Consider the following 22,046-nt stretch of genomic DNA (forward strand, 5'->3'; position numbering starts at 1 on the left):
CCATTGAAAACTGCATTGATTTTATTTTTATTTTTTAATTAATTTATTTTTGGCTGCGTTGGGTCTTTATTGCTGTGCACGGGTCTTTCTCTAGTTGCGGTGAGCGGGGGCTGAGCGGGGGCTACTCTTCATCGCTGTGCGTGGGCTTCTCATTGCGGTGGCTTCTCTTGTTGTGGAGCGTGGGCTCTAGGTTCATGGGCTTCAGTAGTTGTGGCTCGCGGGCTCTAGAGCTCAGGCTCAGTAGTTGTGGCTCACGGGCTTAGTTTCTCCACGGCATGTGGGATCTTCCTGGATCAGGGCTTGAACCCATGTCCCCTGCATTGGCAGGCGGATTCTTAACCACTGTGCCACCAGGGAAGTCCAAAACTGCATTGATTTTAAATTATGCAAGTAGCAAAACCTTCAACACTCTTTTTTTTTTCTAATTTATATTTATTTATTTATTTGGCTGCGTTGGGTCTTCGCTGCTGTGTGCAGACTTTCTCTAGTTGCAGTGAGCAGGGCCTGCTCTTCGTTGCAGTGCGCGGGCTTCTCATTGTTGTGGCTTCTCTTGCTGTGGAGCATGGGCTCTAGGTGTGCAGGCTTCAGTAGTTGTGGCTCATGGGTTCTAGAGCGCAGGCTCAGTAGTTGTGGCACATGTGCTTAGTTGTTCCGCAGCATGTGGGATCTTCCCGGACCAGGGCTTGAACCTATGTCCTGTGTACTGGCAGGCAGATTCTTTTTTTTTTTTTGCGGTACGTGGGCCTCTCACTGTTGTGGCCTCTCCTGTTGCAGAGCACAGGCTCCGGATGCGCAGGCTCAGCGGCCATGGCTCACGGGCCAAGCTGCTCCGCGGCATGTGGGATCTTCCTGGACCGGGGCACGAACCCGCGTCCCCTGCATCGGCAGGCGGACTCTCAACCACTGCGCCACCAGGGAAGCCCACTGGCAGGCAGATTCTTAACCACTGTGCCATCAGGGAAGTCCCAAAACCTTCAACACTCTTAATTTAAAAATTTTTAAAACTGTAAAAGCTATGCTCAAGGCAGAATATATGAAGCTACAGAAAGGTTTTAGGAAAAAGTAGAAGCCCTTTCTTGCCTTCAGTTCCTCCAGTCACTCCCCACAGCAGTTAACGGTGTCTTATGTGTTCTTAAAAATTAAAATGCACACTCTTCTGCAATTTATATTTTAATTAATTAATTTTTGAAAAGAGTTATTATTTTTTTAATTTATTTTTGGCTGCGTCGGGTCATAGTTGTAGCACTTGGGATCTTCCTTGAGGCATGCGGGATCTTTTGTTGCGGCGCATGGGCTCTTCGTTGTAGTGCACAAGCTTCTCTCTAGTTGTGGTGTGCGGGTTTTCTTTTCTCTAGTTGTGGCGCGCAGTCTCCAGGGCGCATGGGCTCTGTAGTTTGCAGCACGCAGGCTCTAGTTGAGGCGCACGAGCTCGGTAGTTGTGGCGCACGGGCTTAGTTGCCCCGCGGCGTGTGGGATCTTAGCTCCCTGACTAGGGATAGAACTCGCATCCCCTGCATTGATTGTAAGGCGGATTCTTTATCACTGGACCACTAGGGAAGTCCCTACATTTTTATTTAATATACTGAGGACAACTTTCTGTATCAGTACACGTTGAACATTACCATAATTAAATAATTTGTATTCTTTTTTGTTGTTACCGCAAATAATGTTGAAGTGAACAACCTTAAACATTAAGCATTAGTTATTTATATCCATAGCATAAATTCCTGGCATTGACATTACAGTACTGGACTAAAGAGAATGTTTTTTTAAAATTTTGATAGATACTGGCCTACGAGAAGTTGAGTATGTACTTCCACCAATAGTGTTATGGAGTCCCTGTTTCACTATATCCTTGCCAACCCTGGTATTACTAAACTTTTTAATATTTGCCCATCTGATAGTGGCAGATAATTGCTATCACACTATTAATTTGTATTTTAACAGCATTAAAAAAATTTATATATTCATTTATTTTGGCTGCGCCGGGTCTTAGTTGTGGCACACGGGATCTTCGTTGTGGCACACGGGATCTTTGTTGTGGCATGCGGGATCTTTAGTTGTGGCATGTTGGCTTCGTAGTTGCGGCATACATGCTTCTTAGTTGCAGCATGTGAACACGTAGTTGCGGCGTGCATGCGGGATCTAGTTCCCCAACCAGGAATTGAACCTGGACCCCTGCATTGGGAGCACGGAGTCTTACCCACTGGACCACCAGGGAAGTCCTTGTTATTTTTTCATGTGTATTAGATATTTACTTTTTTTTCCTGTGAGGTTTGTCTTTACCTTTTTTTTTTTTTAACATACTTCTGTTTTAAAATGTTATTATTTAAAAGTCATTAAAATTTGGTTGTGTCTAATGATCGAGTGTGACCTTGTAATCTTAAGATTCCATGCTGCTTTGAGGTTCTCAAGAAGCAGAACATACTACAGAGAGTTAGTTGCAGCCTAACCTGAGGCCATCAGAATGTATCATACAATTTAGTGATTGATTGTTGTTGTGAGAGATTTGTCAGTGTACTTATTTCCAACAAACATTTATTGATCATTACTACTTTGGGGAGATTTGGGAATCTTTGGGAAGACTGAGTCATAGCTGAATAAATGGAAAGACCCTAGTGCATTACATTAGCTAACTCTTTCTTATGTTGTTATCTTTATATGTTTTCAGATAAAGTGTCACTGAATGGATGTATTATTACCTTGCACCAAATCAGTTTGTTATGGGGCCTCAAATTGCTGCTTAAATGAGATGGCCTTTTAGGTGTGATTCTCCTCTAAAACTACATAAGTCTACTGGGAAACATTTGCTAAGGATTATTTTCTAAGTCACCTCCAAACATTTGCCTTGTGTATCCTTATTGAAATAAATAAATTTTAAATGTTCTATTTATGCAGTACCAATATATAAATTACAAGCAAACACAGAAGTATAAAAGGGATGAGACTTTTAAAACTAATTTAAATAAAAGTTTCAATATTATATTTCTGCCCCTTGATGGGTTATCATTTACACCTTTAGGGTAAGTGCCCATCCCAGTGGAAACCACTCTACTAATTTGAGCTGAAATTATTTGTTTACATTAGTTGTTATGCTCACTATCCTTATTTGACTCTTTCCTTCATAATGAAAGCTTGATTTTGGTAAATGAAAATGTTAATCCTAGAGCAAATTATCCAATGAAGTTCTAACAGTAAATGTGGGTAAAACATCATGTTTCGTCAATATTACGTTTTATTGTCTTATGAAATGGAGAACATATACAATAGAAAGTACATTTTAAGTTTGAAGTTAAGAGGTTTCGGTTTAAATCCTCATTCCAACACTTTTGTGATCTTAAACCTTGCCGTGAGTCTATATTCTTGTCTATAAAATTGGGGGTAATAGAAAGCTACCCCATAGGTTGTTGTGAGGATCAAATGGGACAATATTACAGTACCCGTAGCATAGTTTTTGGTAGCAGCAGATAGGTACCCAGCGTGTCTGTCTCCTTATTTTGTTTCTATACTGAATATTGTTTTTTTTTTGGTTGGTTTTTTTTTTGTTTTTTTTTTCCGGTACGCGGGCCTCTCACTGCTGTGGCCTCTCCCTCTGCAGATGCACAGGCCCAGCGGCCATGGCTCACGGGCCCAGCCACTCCGCGGCATGTGGGATCTTCCCGGACTGGGGCACGAACCTGTGTTCCCTGCATCGGCAGGCGGACTCTCAAAGAAGTATTTCATGTAGCGTGGTTTTCCTCCATTTTCCTGTCAATGTAGAGCTCACTGAAAGAAAAAAGTTACCTAAATGCTTTCAGAGCATTTGCTGACATAGTTTTAGATTCAGAGAGCCTATGATGAGTTTTGTAGACTGGAAGTGTAATTTACAGTAACTTTCTATTACATTGAAGCAATATGGATGCCTTTTGGGGTTTATAGTAGGTATAATGCGTTTGATGTGTTGCAACTAATAGTTTGTTCTATATGAAATATTTTTTATTCATTTGGCTGTTGGCTTTAACTTGGTTTATTGTTTGGTATTTAAATTTTGTGTTTCACTTTATTGAAATGTGCATATATCGAAAGTGATTTGACTTTGTAACGTGGATTTGAGTTCTTGGGAAAAAGTTGGCCATGTTTTCATAAAATTGTAGAATCTTATGTTTGGGGGAAGAACTTTGGAGGTTTTCTGCCCCATTCCCTTTCCAGTTTAAAACTTGTAAGTTAGAAACTCCCTCTCAGTCGAGGATGTTAGCCGAGGATCAGAATAATTATATCAATATTGTGTGATATTATATAACAGCTGTAATATCAATAAAGTTCTGAACTTTGACATATCTATTTACTATCAAGCAAAATTGATTATCATTGTAATCTGATGTGAGCACCTTTCTAAAAAATACTGTGATCTTAAGCATTTTCTTTTTAAAATTCCCACAAGTGCAGTTTGGTCAATATTATGCTGCTCTCCTCCTTTACAGGGTTTGAAGGAAGCAGTGAGAATTTGGGAGTTCAATCTACTTAGTTGAATTTGTTTTAGTATACAGGCATATTTCATGCTAATCAAAGATATGTATCGGAAAAATTGTCTTAATCGAACTTCAAAAATAAGTTAGCATATCCTTTAATAATTGGGCAAAGAATCAAAAGCAAATAATTACAAAATACGTGTTATGTGCTACTTGGGGTTCTGGTCTGCAGTGAGCTTATTGTCTAGTGGAGAAGATAAATATTAAGCAGTTTTTCCTGTTACATATGCTTATTGGTACAAAAGAGCAGTAGTCAGTGTTTGACGGTTATATGTATTTATCTACCTTCCAACTAGTTTGTCCTTAGGTAACACGAACATAAGCAAAACAATTCCCTTGCTTAACTATTACATAATAATTTTTAGGTCTAACATAAATGGTTTTGAGTAAGCAACATTATTGCTCTTTCCAATTGGTATAGATTATAAAGAAATGATTTTCCGTGCCACTTTTCTATAATCGGCTTCAGTAGTGTTTGTTGCCAAACTGAAAATTTGAAGCAAGTGTATGGTTAAGAAGGGAAGACCCTACTAATTTAAGGGAGTGCAGGAATGCCAGGAATCCGTCTTGGACTAGATGAGGGCTTTTATAAGATATTTTAGATTTGGAAATGCCAAAAAATAAGTACCCTTTGAACACCCCAGAGCCATAAAACATTTGAGCACTGGAGATTATTACAAAGAATTAGAAAGCTTTTGTTTATGTATATAAGGCATATGTACCAAATTGTATTTATTGGGGTTATTTGGCGATAGAGAGTAGTGGTAGAATTAGATGGCACTGGTGTGATCTTTCACTTCTTTGTTGCGTAGAAAATTTTAAAGTGGGGGAATTATGAGTGGATTTTCCCTTTTTGGTGTATTTCAGTATTTTTCAAATTAAATTTAAACAGGCAAAAAGGTAGTACTATATGTATTGGTATGAAAGGGTATCCAAGATCTGTTGTTTTAGAAACAGAAAACTATATAGTATCCCATTTCATAAAGCAATGATGTATAGAAAAAGTTTTGAAAGACAGTTAAAGTGTTATCATTTGTTGCATTTCAGTGAAGAATAAGTGGGACGTTCACTTTATGTTTCTTGTGTTTTTGTACGGTTTATACTTATATATTACCCTTTTTAATTAATTTTCATTTTATCAACTATTGTTTCAGTACTTGTCTTTGCTTCTTTCCTTTGTTAGATACTGTTTCCTAGCCCTCCTGTCTTTGTCTTGTTTTACTCCCCTGTTTGGGATGTGAGGAGTTACCCTCCAGTAGCTTCCTGAGGAGGTTTCCCCTCTCTTTTGTGTTAGTTAGGCTGGGTGTAGGAATCTAGGTTGAAAATCAGTTTTGCTCAGAACTTTGAATGGTATGTTACTTTTCAAAAAAATCAAATATTTCCAGGATACAGGTAGTAAAGTGCATACTAAAATGAACACAACCTAAGAAATAAAATAATTGAAGCTACCTATGTACCCTGTCACAGACATCATCTCCCTCCCACCATCATCCTGATTTTGCTATTTAATCTCTCCTCCATCTCTTTACTTTGTATTTGTGTATTTTAATATAATGTGTAATATTATTTCTTATATTTTTCAGCTTTGCTTAAATGATGTACTGTATGTATTCTGAAGCTTTTTGAATTCAACATAATGTGTCTAAGGTGTATCTAGTGTGTATGTATAGTTTTTGGTATGTATAGTCTTGATACTTTCATTTTTCACTGGTGTGTAGTATTTCATTATGTAAATATATCAGTTCATTTGTCCATTCTTTTACTGATGGATTTAGAGGCATTTACATTAACTGCTGGGGTAGATATCTTTTCCTTATATGTTTATACATGGCTGCAAGAATTTCTTTTAGGGTATATGCTTACAGTGGAATTGCTAGCTTCATATATAAGCCTATCTTCAACTATAATAAATACTGCCAAGTTACTCTCCAAAGTATTTGTAGCAGTTTATGCAGTTATCAGTGTATGAAAGTTACCATTGCCCTTCATTCTTGCCAATACTTTGTATAGTCGACAGTTTAATTGTAGCCGTTCTGATGGATAGACTGTGGTATCTCATTGTGGTTTTAATTTTTTTTTCTGTTTACTTGTGAGGAGTTGCTTATCTTTTTGGTTATATTTATTGCTATTCAGATTTCCTCTTTTCTGAATTACTTTTTCCTATTTTTTGCTCATTTTTCATTTGGGTTTTCTTAACAGTTTTTATGAAATTATATTCTAGATATGAATTTTTTGTTGGTCATTACTTTGGAATTATCTTTTCTTCTGTTTATCTTTTCACTTTTTATATCATTATTTTTAACGTAATTTTTAAACTTTTTTTAACATTTCATTTATTTTTGGCTGCATTGGTCTTCATTGCTGCACGTGGGCTTTCTCTGGTTGCGGCGAGTGGGGGCTATTCATTGCGATGCAGTGACTTCCCTTGTGGAGCACGGGCTCTAGGCATGTGGGCTTCAGTAGTTGTAGCACGCAGGCTCAGGAGGTGTGACTCCCGGGCTTAGTTGCTCCACGGCATGTGGGATCTTCCCAGACCAGGGCTTGAACCCATGTCCCCTGCATTGGCAGGAGGATTCTTAATCACTGTGCCACCAGGGAAGTCCCTTATATTATTTTTATGCACAGAATTTTTACACTTTATTGCAGTAAAAATAGTAAATCTGACAATTGAAATGTAAAATTTATTTAAATTCCTTTTATGATTTTGTGCATTTTGTGGAGCATTGTGTTTTTTTAAAAAAAGCTTTATTGAGGTATAATTGACATACAGTAAACTGCTCATATTTAAAATGAACAATTTGATAAGCTTTGGCATATCTGTATACCCATGAAACCACAATCAAGATAACAAATATATCCGTCACTCCTAGAACTTTCTTTCTACTCCCATTGTATTTCCTCTTTCTTACTTTCCTCCCGTACATAACCATAACATCCTCACTCAGCTATGCTGCTTTCTCTATATATAGATTATATTGCATTTTTAGAATTTTACATAAATAAACCTGTAAGTCTCTTTTTGGTTTCTTGCAGTATAATTATTTTGAAATTCGTTTATGATGTTGTATATATTAATAATTAATTCCTTTCATTGCTGAGTATTCATTCTATGGCTTTATCATGATTTGTTTATTCACCTGTTGGTATATTTGGCTTGTTTCCAGTTTTTAGCTAATACAGACAAAGCTGCTATGAACATTCATGTGTAAGTCTTTGTGTGAACAAACGCCTTCTCTTTCTCTTGGGTAAATAACTGGAATGGCTGGGTCACATGTCAGGTTTTTGAGAGTAGTTGTATCATTTTACATTCCTACCAACAATGTATGAGAGTTCTAGTTTTCCACCTCCTGATCAGCACTTGGTGTGGCCAGTCTTTTTAGCTTTAGCCATTTTAAAATTAGTGGCAGCTCATTGTGGTTCTCATTTGCCTTTCCCTAATGACTTCTGTTGAGTATCTTTTCATGTGCTTAGTTACCAACCATGTATCTTCTTTGGGAATGTATATTTTCAACTCTTGCTCATTTGAAAAAATTGGATTGTCTCTTTTCTTACTGTTGAGTTTTGAGGGGTGTATGTGTGTGTTTTTGGACCCAAGTCCTTTATGCAATATATTCTTCTTTTTTTCCTTCTTTAAATGTTGTGACTTAGGTGGCAAAGGGTAGACAGATTGGGGATGGTGATTTGTATCACTTTTAAGTTACACACATTCTGCCTCTGGTTCACTTGGGATCTCTGGAGGGAACACCCTTGGCTGTGACACAGATTCCATGGTGTTGATGTGGGCATGGAGAAAGCCTGAGGTGCTCTCTACCAGCTTAGAAGGAGCAGATCATGACAAGGATGAACTGAGGCAGAACAACATGGTGGCAGACACACATTGTGGACAGAACTGTTCTAAACGCATGAGAGACACTATCAAGAACTTCAGAGAAAAACTGGGTGAGACACTAACAGGAACGAAATGTCCTGCATTACTAGATGGGCATAAGAGCAGCCAAGCCATGGCTTGCTTGTTGGCATGTATTCTCCTAGGCTGTGGTTTGCCTTTTTATTCTCTTAACAGTGTCTTTTGAAGGACACAAGTTCTTAATTTTGATAAAGCTCAGTTTATTAACTTGTTCTTTTATTTATTTTTATTAATTAATTAATATTATTTATTTCTGGCTGTGTTGGGTCTTCGTTGCTGTGCGCGGGCTTTCTCTAGTTGTGGTGAGCAGGGGCTACTCTTTGTTGCGGTGCACAGGCTTCTCATTGAGGTGGCTTCTCTTGTTGCAGAGCACGGGCTCTAGGGCGCGCGGGCTTCAGTAGTTGTGGCTCGCGGGCCCTAGAGCACGGGCTCAGTAGTTGTGGCACACGGACTTAGTTTCTCTGTGGCATGTGGGATCTTCCCGGACCAGGGCTCGAACCCGTGTCTCCTGCATTGGCAGGCCTATTCTTAACCACTGAGCTACCAGGGAAGCCCAACTTGTTCTTTTATTGATTGTATTTTTCATGTTATGTCTGAGAAATCTGCCTAACCCAAGAGCACAAAAGCTTTCTATGTTCTCTTCTATAAATGTTACTGTTTTAGGTTTTACATTTAGATCTGTGATCCATTTGGAGTTAATTTTTGTGTATTGTGTGAGTGATGGGTGGAAGTCATTTTTCTAAAAATATGAACATCTCAATGTTACAGAATCATTTGTTGAAAAGACTGCTTTCCCATTGAATTGAGAAATTGCCTTTGCGCTTTGCTGAAAATCAATTAGCCATATGTATGTAGGTCTGTTTCTGGACTTTATTCGGTTCTGTTGATCTATTTGTATACCCTGATGCCGTTACCACACTCTTGTGTTGCTTTTTTCAAACAGAAAATACAATGTTATGAAAGCTATGTTACACATAGAGACAGGAAGTAGAATGGTGATTGCCAGGGGCTGGAGGGAAGGGGAAATGAGGAGTTATTGTTTAATGGGTAAGTTTCAGTTTTGCAAGGTGAAACAAGTTCTGTGGATGGATGTTGGTGATGGTAGCACGGCCGTGTAAATGTACTTAATGTCACAGAACTGTACACTTAAAAAAATGGTTAAGGTAGTAAGTTTTGTTACGTGTATTTTGCCACAGTTTTTTAAGCTGTATTGTGCAATGTCTGGTGCAAAATGAGTACTCGGTCATTTCAGTTAAGTGATTTTTAAAAATCAAGACCCAGAGAGGTTAGCTGGCAAATGATGGGGGGTAGAGGTTTGAATCCACAGCCGAAAGGCATGTTATTTCACTCTATTACACAACTGCCTCAGAATTGTGATCCTCTTCCCCCGTGTGATAAAGCTTGGATTTAAAAATCTCAAGATTTAAGAGGTATTCTAGATCAATCTCTTTAGTACTAGTGACTTACTAAAACAGAAATGTGGGGTATTTGAATTTATCCTTCTCTTTCCCCAGTCTTCCTAATCATGCTTATGCACTTCTGTTTCTTGAAAATTGCTCTTCTTAAATCTTAAGACATAAAGTTAACTTTTTTGGGTATTTTTTTATATTGTAGTAAAGTATGCATAATATAAAATTTTTCACTTTAGCTATTTTTAAGCATACAGTTCACAGTGGCATTAAGTATGTTATGTTGTTATGCAACTGTCACCACCATTCATCTTCAGAACATTTTCATCTTCCCACACTGAACCTCTGAACTCATCAGACATTAATCCCCCATTCGTCCCTCTCCCCTGCCTCTGGTAACCACCATTCTGCTTTCTGCCTCTATGAATTTGACTATGGTGCATTTTTATAAGTGGAAACCTATGTCTCTTCGTGACTTGCTTATTTCACTTAGCGTAATGGCTTTAAGATTCATCGAGGTTGTAGCATGTGTCAAATTTCCTTTCTTTTTAAGGCTGAATAATATGCCACTGTTATACCACAATTTGTTCATCTATCCCTTGATGGATTCTTGGATTGCGTCCACCTATTGTAAATAATGCTGCTATGAACATGGGAACAAATAGCTCTTCAGGTCACTGCTTTCAGTTCTTTTGGGTGTATATCCAGAAGTGAAATTACTAGATCATATGGTAATTCTGTTTAATTTTTGGAGAAACCATCATACTTTTGCACAGTGGCTGAACCATTTTACATTCCCACCAACAATGCACAGGGGTTCCAAATTCTCCACATTTTTGCAAACAATTGTTATTTTCTGTTTGTTTTTGATAATAACTATCCTAATGAGTGTGAAATGGTATCTCACTGTGATTTTGATTTGCATTTCCTACTTACTGATGTTGAACATTTTTTCATGTGCTTATTGGCCATTTGTGTATCTTCTTTGGAGAAATGTCTGTTTAAGTCCTTTGCCCATTATTAATTGGGTTTTGTTGTTGTTGAGTTTTAAAGCTTTATATATTTTGGATATTAATCCATTAACAGATAGATGACTTGCAGATATTTTCACCTGTTTTGCAGGTTTTCTTTTTACCACATGGATAGTATCCAAATTTCGGGGTACAAAAGTTTTTAATTTTGATATAGCTCAGTTTATCTGTTTATACTTTTGTTACGTGTGCTCTCAGTATCATGACTAAGAAATCATTTCCAAGTCCAATATCAGGAAGCTTTTCCACTGTTTTCTTCCAAGCGTTTTATGATTTTTAGCTCTTAGATCTATTTTTTCCCTTTTTCTTTTCTTTTTTTAATTGAAGTGTAGTTGATTTACAATATTGTGTTAGCTTCCGGTGTACAGTAAAATTATTATACATATATTTTTCAGATTATTTTCCATTATAGGTTATTACAAGATATTGCATATAGTTTCCTGTGATATACAGTAAATCCTTGCTGCTTATCTGTTTTTTTTGTTTTGTTTTTTATTTATTTAATTTATTTATTTTTGGCTGCATTGGGTCTTCATTGCGGTGCGCAGGCTTCTCATTGCGGTGGCTTCTCTTGTTGTGGAGCCCGGGCTCTAAGCGCATGGGCTTCAGTAGTTGTGGCTCGCAGGGTCTAGAGTGCAGGCTTAGTAGTTGTGGCGCACAGGCTTACTTGCCTCGCGGCATGTGGGATCTTCCTGCACCAGGGCTCAAACCAGTGTCCCCTGCATTGGCAGGGGGATTCTTAACCACTGTGCCACCAGGGAAGCCCTGCTTATCTGTTTTATATGTAGCAGTTTGTATCTGTTAATCCCATAGTACTCCTAATTTATCCCTCCCTTCCCCTTTGGTAACCATAAGTTTGTTTTCTGTGTCTGTTTCGTATATAGATTCATTTTTATTATTTTTTAGATTCCCCATATAAGTGATATCAATGTGATATTTGTCTTTCTCTGACTGACTTCATTTAGTATGATATTCTCTAGGTCCATCCATGTTGCTGCAAATGGCAATATTTCATTCTATTTTATGACTGTAATATTCTGTTGTTGTGGGGGGGGGTGTGTGTGTGTGTGTGTGTGTATGTATACACACACACACATACCACATCTTCTTAAGCCAGTTGTCTCTTGGTGGGCGCTTGGGTTGTTTCCATCTTGGGTATTGTGAATAATGCTGCTATGAACATTGGGGTACATGTATCTTTTCAAATCAGAGTTTTTGTCTTTTCAGGATATATGCCCAGAGGTGGAATTGCTGGATGGTATGGTAGCTTTATTTTTAGTTTTTAAAGGAATCTTCACGCTTTTTTCCATAGTGGCTGCACCAGTTTACGTTCCCACCAACAGTGTAGTAGGGTTCCTTTTTCTCCACATTCTGTCCAGCATTTGTTATTTGTAGACTTTTTGATGCTAGCCATTCTGACTGATGTGAGGTGATATCTCATTGTGGTTTTGATTTGCATTTCTCTGATAATTAGTGACGTTGAGTATCTTTTCATGTGCCTGTTGGTCATCTGTGTGTCTTTTTGGAGAGATGTCTGTTGAGGTCTTCTGCCCATTGTTTGATTGGGTTGTTTGGTTTTTTGATACTGAGTTGTAGGAGTTGTTGGTATATTTTGGATATTAACCCTTTGTCAGTCACATCATTTGCAAATATTTTCTCCTGTTCCATAGGTTGTCTTTTCATTTTGTTGATGGTTTTGTTTGCTGTGCAAAAGTTTTTAAGTTTCATTAGGTCCCATTTGTTTATTTTTGCTTTTATTTCTTTTGCCTTTGCAGTCTGATCTTAGATCTATTTTGAGCTAATTTATGGTATAAGGTAAGAGTCTAATTCTTTTGCATATGGATATTCAATTTTCCCAACACTGTTTGTTGAAAAGACTGTCCTTTCCCGCACTGAATGGTCTTGGCACCCTGGAAAATCATTTGACCATATATGCGAGGGTTTATTTCTGGACTCCTCTATTTCATTGGTCTGTGTGTCCGTCTTTACTTGAGTACACACTGCTTTGATTACTGTAGCTTTGTAGTAAATTTTGAAATCAGAAAGTATCAGATTTACAACTTCATTTTCTTTTTCAAGTTTGTTTTGGCAGTTCAAGGTCCCTTGAGATTCTATGTTAATTTTAGGATGGATTTTTCTATTTCTACCCCCCCAAAAAAAGTCACTGGGATTTTGATAGGGATTGCATTGAATCTGTGGGTTGCTTTGTATAGTATTGACATCTTAACAATATTGTATTTCAATCCATGGACATTTTCATGACATGTCTTGCCATTTATTTGTGTCTTCTTTAATATCTCTCTTCAAGTTTTTTTAATATATAAATTTATTTATTGATTGATTGCTGCTGCACTGGGTCTTCGTGGCTGTGCGCGGGCTTTCTCTAGTTGCTGTGAGCGGGGGCTACTCTTCATTGTGGTGTGCTGGCTTCTCCTTGCAGTGGCTTCTGTTGTTGTGGAGCACATGCTCTAGGCACGCGGGCTTCAGTAGTTGTGGCACTCAGGCTCAGTAGTTGTGGCTCGTGGACTCTAGAGCGCAGGCTCAGTAGTTGTGGCGCATGGGCTTAGTTGCTTCGCGGCATGTGGGATCTTCCCGGACCAGGGCTCGAACCCGTATCCCCTGCATTGGCAGGCGGATTCTTAACCACTGTGCCACTAGGGAAGCCCTCTCATCAAGTTCTAATAGTTTTCAGTGTGCAAGTCTTTCACTTCCTTGGTTTATTCCTGTTTTTTTGATGTGATTGTAAATGGAATAGTTAACTTCCTTTTCAGATTATTTATTGTTAGTGTATAAAACCACAACTGAGGGAATTCCCTGGCAGTCCAGTTGTTAGGACTGTGTGGTTTCACTGCTGTGGACCCGGGTTTGATCCCTGGTTGTGGAACTAAATCCTGCAAGCTGTGCGGCGTGGCCAAGAACAAAAAACACAACTGGTTTTTGTATGTTGATTTTATATCCTGCAACTTTGCTGAACTTGTTTATATGAATAGTTTTTTTGGTGTGGAATATTTAATATATGTAAAATCATGTCATCTGCAAACAGTGATACTGTATTTTTCTTTCCAATTTGGATGCCTTTTATTTCTTTTTCTTGCCTAATTGCTCTCACTAGGACTTCCAGTACTGTATTGAATAGAAGTGGTGAATGTGGATATCCTTCTTCCTGACCTTAAAGGAAAAGCTTTTAGTCTTTCACCATTGAATATAATGTTAGGGTTTTTCATTCATGGTCTATATTATGTGGAGGTAATTTTCTTCTACTCCTAGTTCGTTGAGTGTTTTTTTTTTTTAATCATGCATGAAAGATTGTTGAATTTTTCAAACACTCTTCATCAGTGGAGGTGATCATGTGAGGTTTTTTCCCTTCATGCTCTTAACGTGGTGTAGTGCACTAATTGATTTTTATATGCTTTACCATCCTTGCATTCCAGGAATAAATCCCACTTGGTCATAGTGTATAATCCATTTTAATATGACATTGAATTCAGTTTGCTAGTATTTTGTTGATGATTTTTGTATCATTGTTCATAAGGCCTATGGATCTGTAGTTTTCTTTACTTGTAGTCTTTGTCTGGCTTTTGTATCAAGGTAATGCTGGCCTCATAGAATGAGCTAGGATGTATTACCTCTTCAGTTTTTTGGGAACATTAACTGTTGATGCTGTTCTCATCCAAGCTCTCTTCCTTACTGTTATTGATAACTGAAATGAAGATACCATATGGGTGCTGTAAAGGAAACATGAAAATTTTCATTCAACCACAGTAGTAATGAAAAGATGATAAATTGAATAAACAAAATAATGTATTTCCCTTATCCAGTTGACCCTCAAAAAGTTGTATTTAGGTTGTAATGTACAATAATTGTGACAGTTCCTCAGTCTGTTACTATCTTACATAAATAATAGGAATGTAAATTGGAACAAATTTTCTGGTGCAGAATTTGGCACTATGTAGTCTTAAGAATTATGCATCCTTTGACCCAGCAATTGCATTTATAGAACATTGTCCTAAATATTATATATAATAATGCAGAGTTAGAAACCATCATGCCCAGAAACAGGGACTTGAGTAATAAACTGTGATACACACATGAACTATAAAAATACTGATGTTGAAGAAAATTTTACAAAACAATGTATAGTTTGAGTCCATTAAAATACTGCTATTTAGGCATTAAAAAGCCCTCAAACTTAATATTACCTGTTAACAGTGGTCTACTTTTGGGTAGTGATAGTGTAGATTGTTGACATTTTTATTTTTACTTCTCTGTTGATCCATATTTCTTAAACAATAAAGGATATTAATTTTATGAAAAAACAGCAAAAGATATTTTTGAAAATGAAATGAAGTTAGAAAGCATAGTTAAATCCCATGACAGAATTACTATCTAAAAATAATCGTGGTAGGCTGGGATGATGAACTGAATCCAGGATAGATGAATAGGTAGGTAGATAGAGTAATAAGTAAGTAATATTTCTAGATTTTAAAAAAACAACTGTAACCAATATAGAAAGTGTGAGGTGGGGCCTAATAGCAACATATGTAAAAGACTTAAAAGTTGTAATTTACTCTGGCCACTTTTTGAATGTAAGCAGCCAGCTGTTCTCTTCCCATTCCATCTCACATCCAGCTTAGTCTCTTCTAGGGAAACCTCCCGTGCTTCCTCACCAACGGATGTAAAGTCTTGTCACTGTTTGCCCTATCTGTTCTATTGGTGTTTTCTGACTTTGTTCAAGTTACTGTCTACTTGGAATCCTGTTCCCCTCACTTTTGAATTTTCAAACTTGACCCGTACCTCAGAAATCCAGCTCAAGTGCTCTCCCCTGCTGAAAGCCTGTCTGTCATAGTGCAATCACATTTTACTCAAATTTATGTAATTCTGGGAATTTCACGAGTTGAGAAATTAAAATCAGTAAGATTTCTCGTTTTATGTGCAAAATTTGAAATAATGAAAATCCTCCTCTATTAAAAGTCACATAATTTCCTGTTGCCATAGGACATGCAGCTTTAACAAGTACCAGATATTTTTTGTCATTTCTTTGTGAACCACCAGCATTCTGAACTGTGGAGTATTAATCAGCATTATTGCTGGAAAACTTTCCCCAGAAGCAGTCATTTTAAATGGAAATTAAATGTTGTAAACTCTCAGGAAGAAGGCCAAATGATGACCATGATACTACTTGCTGTAAAAGATTAAAGTTAACACCTGGTGGGGAAAGTAGAGTTTTAAAACATATCTAAAATAGTTGTAGAATTGTGCATTCTGAAAAGTCTTGTAGCACAGTAATTAAGTGTGGGCTCTGGAGTCAGATGACACTAGTTCAAATCCTAACATTTAATACCAGGTGTCTTTTGGAAAATAACTTAATCTCTCTGTGCTTTGGTTTCCCCATTTTAAAAATGAGCTGATGCCACAGCAATCAGAGAAGAAAAGGAAATAAAAGGAATCCAAATCGGAAAAGAAGAAATAAAGCTGTCACTGTTTGCACGTGACATGATACTATACATAGGGGATCCTAAAGATGCTACCAGAAAACTACTAGAGCTAATCAATGAATTTGGTAAAGTAGCAGGATACAAAATTAATGCACAGAAATCTCTGGCATTCCTATACACTAATGATGAAAAATCTGAAAGTGAAATCAAGAAAACACTCCCATTTACCATTGCAACAAAAAGAATAAAATATCTAGGAATAAACCTACCTAAGGAGACGAAAGACCTGTATGCAGAAAATTATAAGACACTGATGAAAGAAATTAAAGATGATACAAATAGATGGAAAGATATACCATGTTGTTGGATTGGAAGAATAAACATTGTGAAAATGACTCTACTACCCAAAACAATCTACAGATTCAGTGCAATCCCTATCAAACTACCACTGGCATTTTTCACAGAACTAGAACAAAAAATTTCATAATTTGTATGGAAACACAAAAGACCCTGAATAGCCAAAGCAATCTTGAGAATGAAAAATGAAGCTGGAGGAATCAGGCTCTCTGACTTCAGACTATACTACAAAGCTACAGTAATCAAGACAGTATGGTACTGGCACAAAACCAGAAAGATAGATCAATGGAACAGGATAGAAAGCCCAGAGATAAACCCATGCACATATGGTCACCTTATCTTTGATAAAGGAGGCAGGAATGTACAGTGGAGAAAGGACAGCCTCTTCAGTAAGTGGTGCTGGGAAAACTGGACAGGTACATGTAAAAGTATGAGATTAGATCACTCCCTAACACCATACACAGAAATAAGCTCAAAATGGATTAAACACCTAAATGTAAGGCCAGAAACTATCAAACTCTTAGAGGAAAACATAGGCAGAACACTCTATGACATAAATCACAGCAAGATCCTTTTTTGACCCACCTCCTAGAGAAATGGAAATTAAAAACAAAAATAAACAAATGGGACCTAACGAAACTGCAAAGCTTTTGCACAGCAAAGGAAATCATAAACAAGACCAAAAGACAGCCCTCAGAATGGGAGAAAATATTTGCAAATGAAGCAACTGACAAATGATTAATCTCCAAAGTTTACAAGCAGTTCATGCAGCTCAATAACAAAAAAACAAACAACCCAATCCAAAAACGGGCAGAAGACCTAAATAGACATTTCTCCAAAGAAGATATACAGACTGCCAACAAACACATGAAAGAATGCTCAACATCATTAATCATTAGAGAAATGCAAATCAAAACTACAATGAGATACCATCTCACACCAGTCAGAATGGCCATCATCAAAAAATCTAGAAACAATAAATGCTGGAGAGGGTGTGGAGAAGAGGGAACACTCTTGCACTGCTGGTGGGAGTGTGAATTAGTACAGCCACTATGGAGAACAGTATGGAGATTCCTTAAAAAACTACAAATAGAACTACCATATGACCCAGCAATCCCACTATTGGGTATATACCCTGAGAAAACCATAATTCAAAAAGAGTCATGTACCAAAATGTTCATTGCAGCTCTATTTACAATAGCCAGGACATGGAAACAACCTAAGTGTCCATCATCGGATGAATGGATAAAGAAGATGTGGCACATATATACAATGGAATATTACTTAGCCATAAAAAGAAACGAAATTGAGCTATTTGTAGTGAGGTGGATGGACCTAGAGTCTGTCATACAGAGTGAAGTAAGTCAGAAAGAGAAAGACAAATACCGTATGCTAACACATATATATGGAATTTAAGGGAAAAAAATGTCATGAAGAACCTAGGGTAAGACAGGGATAAAGACACAGACCTACTAGAGAATGGACTTGAGGATATGGGGAGGGGAAAGGGTAAGCTGTGACAAAGTGAGAGAGTGGCATGGACATATATACACTACCAAACGTAAAATAGATAGCTAGTGGGAAGCAGCCGCATAGCACAGGGAGATCAGCTCGGTGCTTTGTGACCACATAGAGGGGTGGCATAGGGAGGGTAGGAGGAGGGGAGATGCAAGAGGGAAGAGATATGGGAACATATGTATATGTATAACTGATTCACTTTGTTATAAAGCAGAAACTAACACACCATTGTAAAGCAATTATACTCCAATAAAGATGTAAAAAAAAAATGAGCTGATGATAAATCACCTAGCTCTTCAGGTTGTTGTATTAAATGTTCGTAGCATGTAAAGCTCTTAGGAAGATACCTAGTGCATACTGTGTGCTCAAAAACAATAACTATGGTTATTCCACCGGAAAAATTAGTCTTGAACCATTTGAGTTTTAAATTGGAATGCATCCCTGCATAAAATATGACCATCATGAAGAAAAGAATTCTCCTTCCTTGATAGTTTCAGAGAATAGGATGCTACCAGTCTCTTTGAAACCATGTAGTAAGGAATGTATGAAACCATGTAGTGAGGAATATAGATAGAATTGGGATAGGGAAGAGATTCTTTCCTTCACTGTAAACATAATACTTATTAAAGAAAATTTGGGAAGAATTTCAGAAAATTATAAAAATGATAGAAAATTGTTTATAATCCTACTACTACTCCAGTGCTAATAACCGTATTAGCTGAGTTCCTTCTAGTTATTTTCCCTGTGCATTAATTTTTTGGGGTACAAATACGTTATGACTACAACACATACACAGAACTGGAGGATATTTAGCCTAGAGAAGTAAACTGTTGTAGCATTCCAGGTGAGGGATGTTGGGGGCCTGGTCTAGGTTACTGTCTGTAGAAATAAAGCATAAGATCACAGACAAAGGTACTTCTGCAGTTGAATCAGCAAACTTTGGTGTGGTGGTTTCAAGGACAGGTTTTTTTAGCTCTGGCTCCTGAAAAGAAGCAGATGGAACATAGGAGGAAGAACATATTTGCTGGGGAAGATGTTTGTTTTCAACATGTTGAATTTTAGATTTGACTAGGACATCCAGATGGAAATGTCTAACAGGCATTTGAGGTATATAGCAAGGACTTGGATATGAATGAGAGCACCCCAGTAAGAATGTTTAAAATAATCAAAGATGGTACCTGATTGGGCTAATTTATCTGACCTCTCAGTGTATTTAGTTCTTTAAGGGCAGGATAAGAGTCTTCATCTCTAGTACCCAGCACAGTATTGCCACATAGTAAGCTTTTGTAGCGTAAATGCATTTACTGAAACAAAGAGAAGAGGCCATTAATTTGGTCTCTGAAGAATGCCAGTGAACTTGAGGGAGTCATAGTTATCATTTATTGCCCCTTTCTTATTCAGTTTTGTTGGTGTCTAAAATTTAAATGTCTAAAGAAAAATAAGAGACTTCCATTTTTCTTTTCTGCTTCTGATGGAATTTTGTTTACATGAGGTACTTAAAATGTCATTTGGATGGCTGTAATTCATTCAGTTTCATCTTGCATTTTTAAAAAAGATGATAATGAAGATTGTTCCAGTGATTCTTCCAATGTCCAGAGTATGCTCATAGTGGACATGTCAAGGACACCTCCTTAATGTGATTAACATGTAAGGGGGGAAAACATTTAGGAATATAAAAAATATATAAATCAGTATAGGGAAAAACGTAAACATAAATAGTCATGGGGTATTGAATCTTTGAAATTGTGTAACTTGTTGGGAGTCTTATTGGATTGTCTGTGTCAGAAGTTACTAGATTGGTGGCAGGAGCTTCTGAGTGGGAAGGTGGACTGTGGAAAGAATAACCTCATCTGTATGCACTATGCCCTTCTGTTTGCATACTTTAGCCAGTAGTTGGTTAATTTGCATGTGTGGTTTCAACTATCATGCTGTGTTGACTCATTCTGAAAGCTCCACGAGGATAGGCCCCCATCTCTTTCCCCCCAGTACCTAACTCCTTACTAGAGTAGGCGCTCAAAAAAATTTGTCAAATGAATAGAATGATGAGTTTATTCAGTAAAATGGTAAATTTATTCAGTAAACATTTAATGAGACTTGAATGTCCTATGGAGATGGAAGGGGGTAGAAGAGTGTTAGGCCTGTAAAGATTGATAAGATAAATCTGACCTCCGGAGCATAAAATCTGCTACTGAATATAAATTTGTAAAGCCCTCTGGTTTTCAGATTAACCAATGCAGACAGTAAGTAATTTGCTGATCTAAAACAATCTCTTTCTGACATAGATTTTAATAAATTTCTTCAGAGAGATTATGTGAAATCTTTTTTATGTAACTGATAAGCACATGATTCTGCATTCCTTCTCTTCACTGTTTTAGCTAGAAAGGATTGTTGTGGGGTCAGTTTTATGATCCTGTTATTATTTTTTTTTCTTATTTTACTAAAATTTGGGATTTGATTAGATGGGGACATAATGCTTTTCTGAAAATACAGAAAGAGCCCACTTCTCTAAAGTGACTGTGATAAAGCAGCAAGATACTGAATTGAAATGGGTGTACTAAAATAGCTTAACTGGCTTGATCAGTCAAGTATGCAAAGATCAGATAATCCAGTGTGTTAGTTAAGAGAGCTTTTACTGTATGTGGTATAATGGTTGATCATATATTTCCCTGTTAAGTTTGTTTGTTTGTTTTAAATAATCAAGACTAGTCAGTTCTTAATTATCAGAACAGATATAGGGGCTGTTATTGTGAAAACTGCAGAAAAAACTGCAGAAGATCAGTGGAATCCTGCAGTGCCACCACAGCTATTGGTAGTTTGCTAAGCAGAAAAATCAGAAGACAGGAAAAAACTGCAGAAGATCAGTGGAATCCTGCAGTGCCACCACAGCTATTGGTAGTTTGCTAAGCAGAAAAATCAGAAGACAGGAAGTTAGAAGAAATTATTATTGAAGTAGCCTTAACTCCCTAGCCCAGTCAGAATGTGTGTTCTAGGGGGGGAAAACTTGCACAATTCAAGTCTTAACCTAACGAGATGTATCAGTTAAGCATAAGCAAAACCTATTCAGTTGTTAGAGGAAAGAAATATATTAATAGTAGGGAGAGCAACTTTGTGGAACCTAGAAAGAGAGACCCCAAACCAGAATTTGGCAGATTTTCCACACTGTCCAAAGAGAACAGAAGCCAGCTTTCTGTCGTCATTTGAACACATGTAATTTATCAGGCTTTATTGTGGTTTTCCTTTTTTTAGATTTTAAACTCACCAGATAACCTCTTATGTCAAAGTATGGGGAATGGGGACCATAGGTGGTAATATGACTGTCCCCCATTGTAAACAAATGAACTGGCATTTGGCATATATATTAGTTTTTGAAATAAACTTCATTAAAAATAAAAACCTCAACCTTTTATAAATTGGTAAGTATAAATTAAGCCTAATAAGTTCTACGTGTGTAGAAAAAAGAGCTGAGAGGGCTACACTCAGCAATAAGTCTCTTGTGTAAGTCAGGGATCATATTCTTATCCTTGTATACCCAGTGTATTGGCACATGGTTGGTGTTCAATTTAATGTTGTATTAATGAAACGCTACTGAATTTCAGAGATGGTAACTCCAGACCTCTAGTGAGAACAACTATAGGCGTTTTATGGCTTTATTCTTAGATTTATTCTCATGTCAAAAGAGCAGTCTGCCTTTTCTTTAACTCAGCAGAAACAATTCATTAAGTGATGAAAATAGAATCCTCTAAACAAACCAGATGCGAATCAAAACTGCAATGAGATATCATCTCACACCGGTCAGAATGGCCATCATCAAAAAAATCTACAAACAGTAAATGCTGGAGAGGGTGTGGAGAAAAGGGAACACTGTTGCACTGTTGGTGGGT

General features: G+C 37.3%; 1 protein-coding gene across 1 annotated transcript in view; it reads left to right on the forward strand.

Annotated features, from left to right (window-relative positions):
- The window catches only part of RLF (RLF zinc finger), an 83,060-nt gene that overhangs the window by 9,167 nt on the left and 51,847 nt on the right, over positions 1-22,046 (forward strand). The gene's annotated exons all lie outside the window — the stretch shown is intronic.

This window comes from Delphinus delphis, chromosome 1 (genome assembly GCF_949987515.2).
Source record: "Delphinus delphis chromosome 1, mDelDel1.2, whole genome shotgun sequence".
Classification (NCBI taxonomy): Eukaryota; Metazoa; Chordata; class Mammalia; order Artiodactyla; family Delphinidae; genus Delphinus; species Delphinus delphis.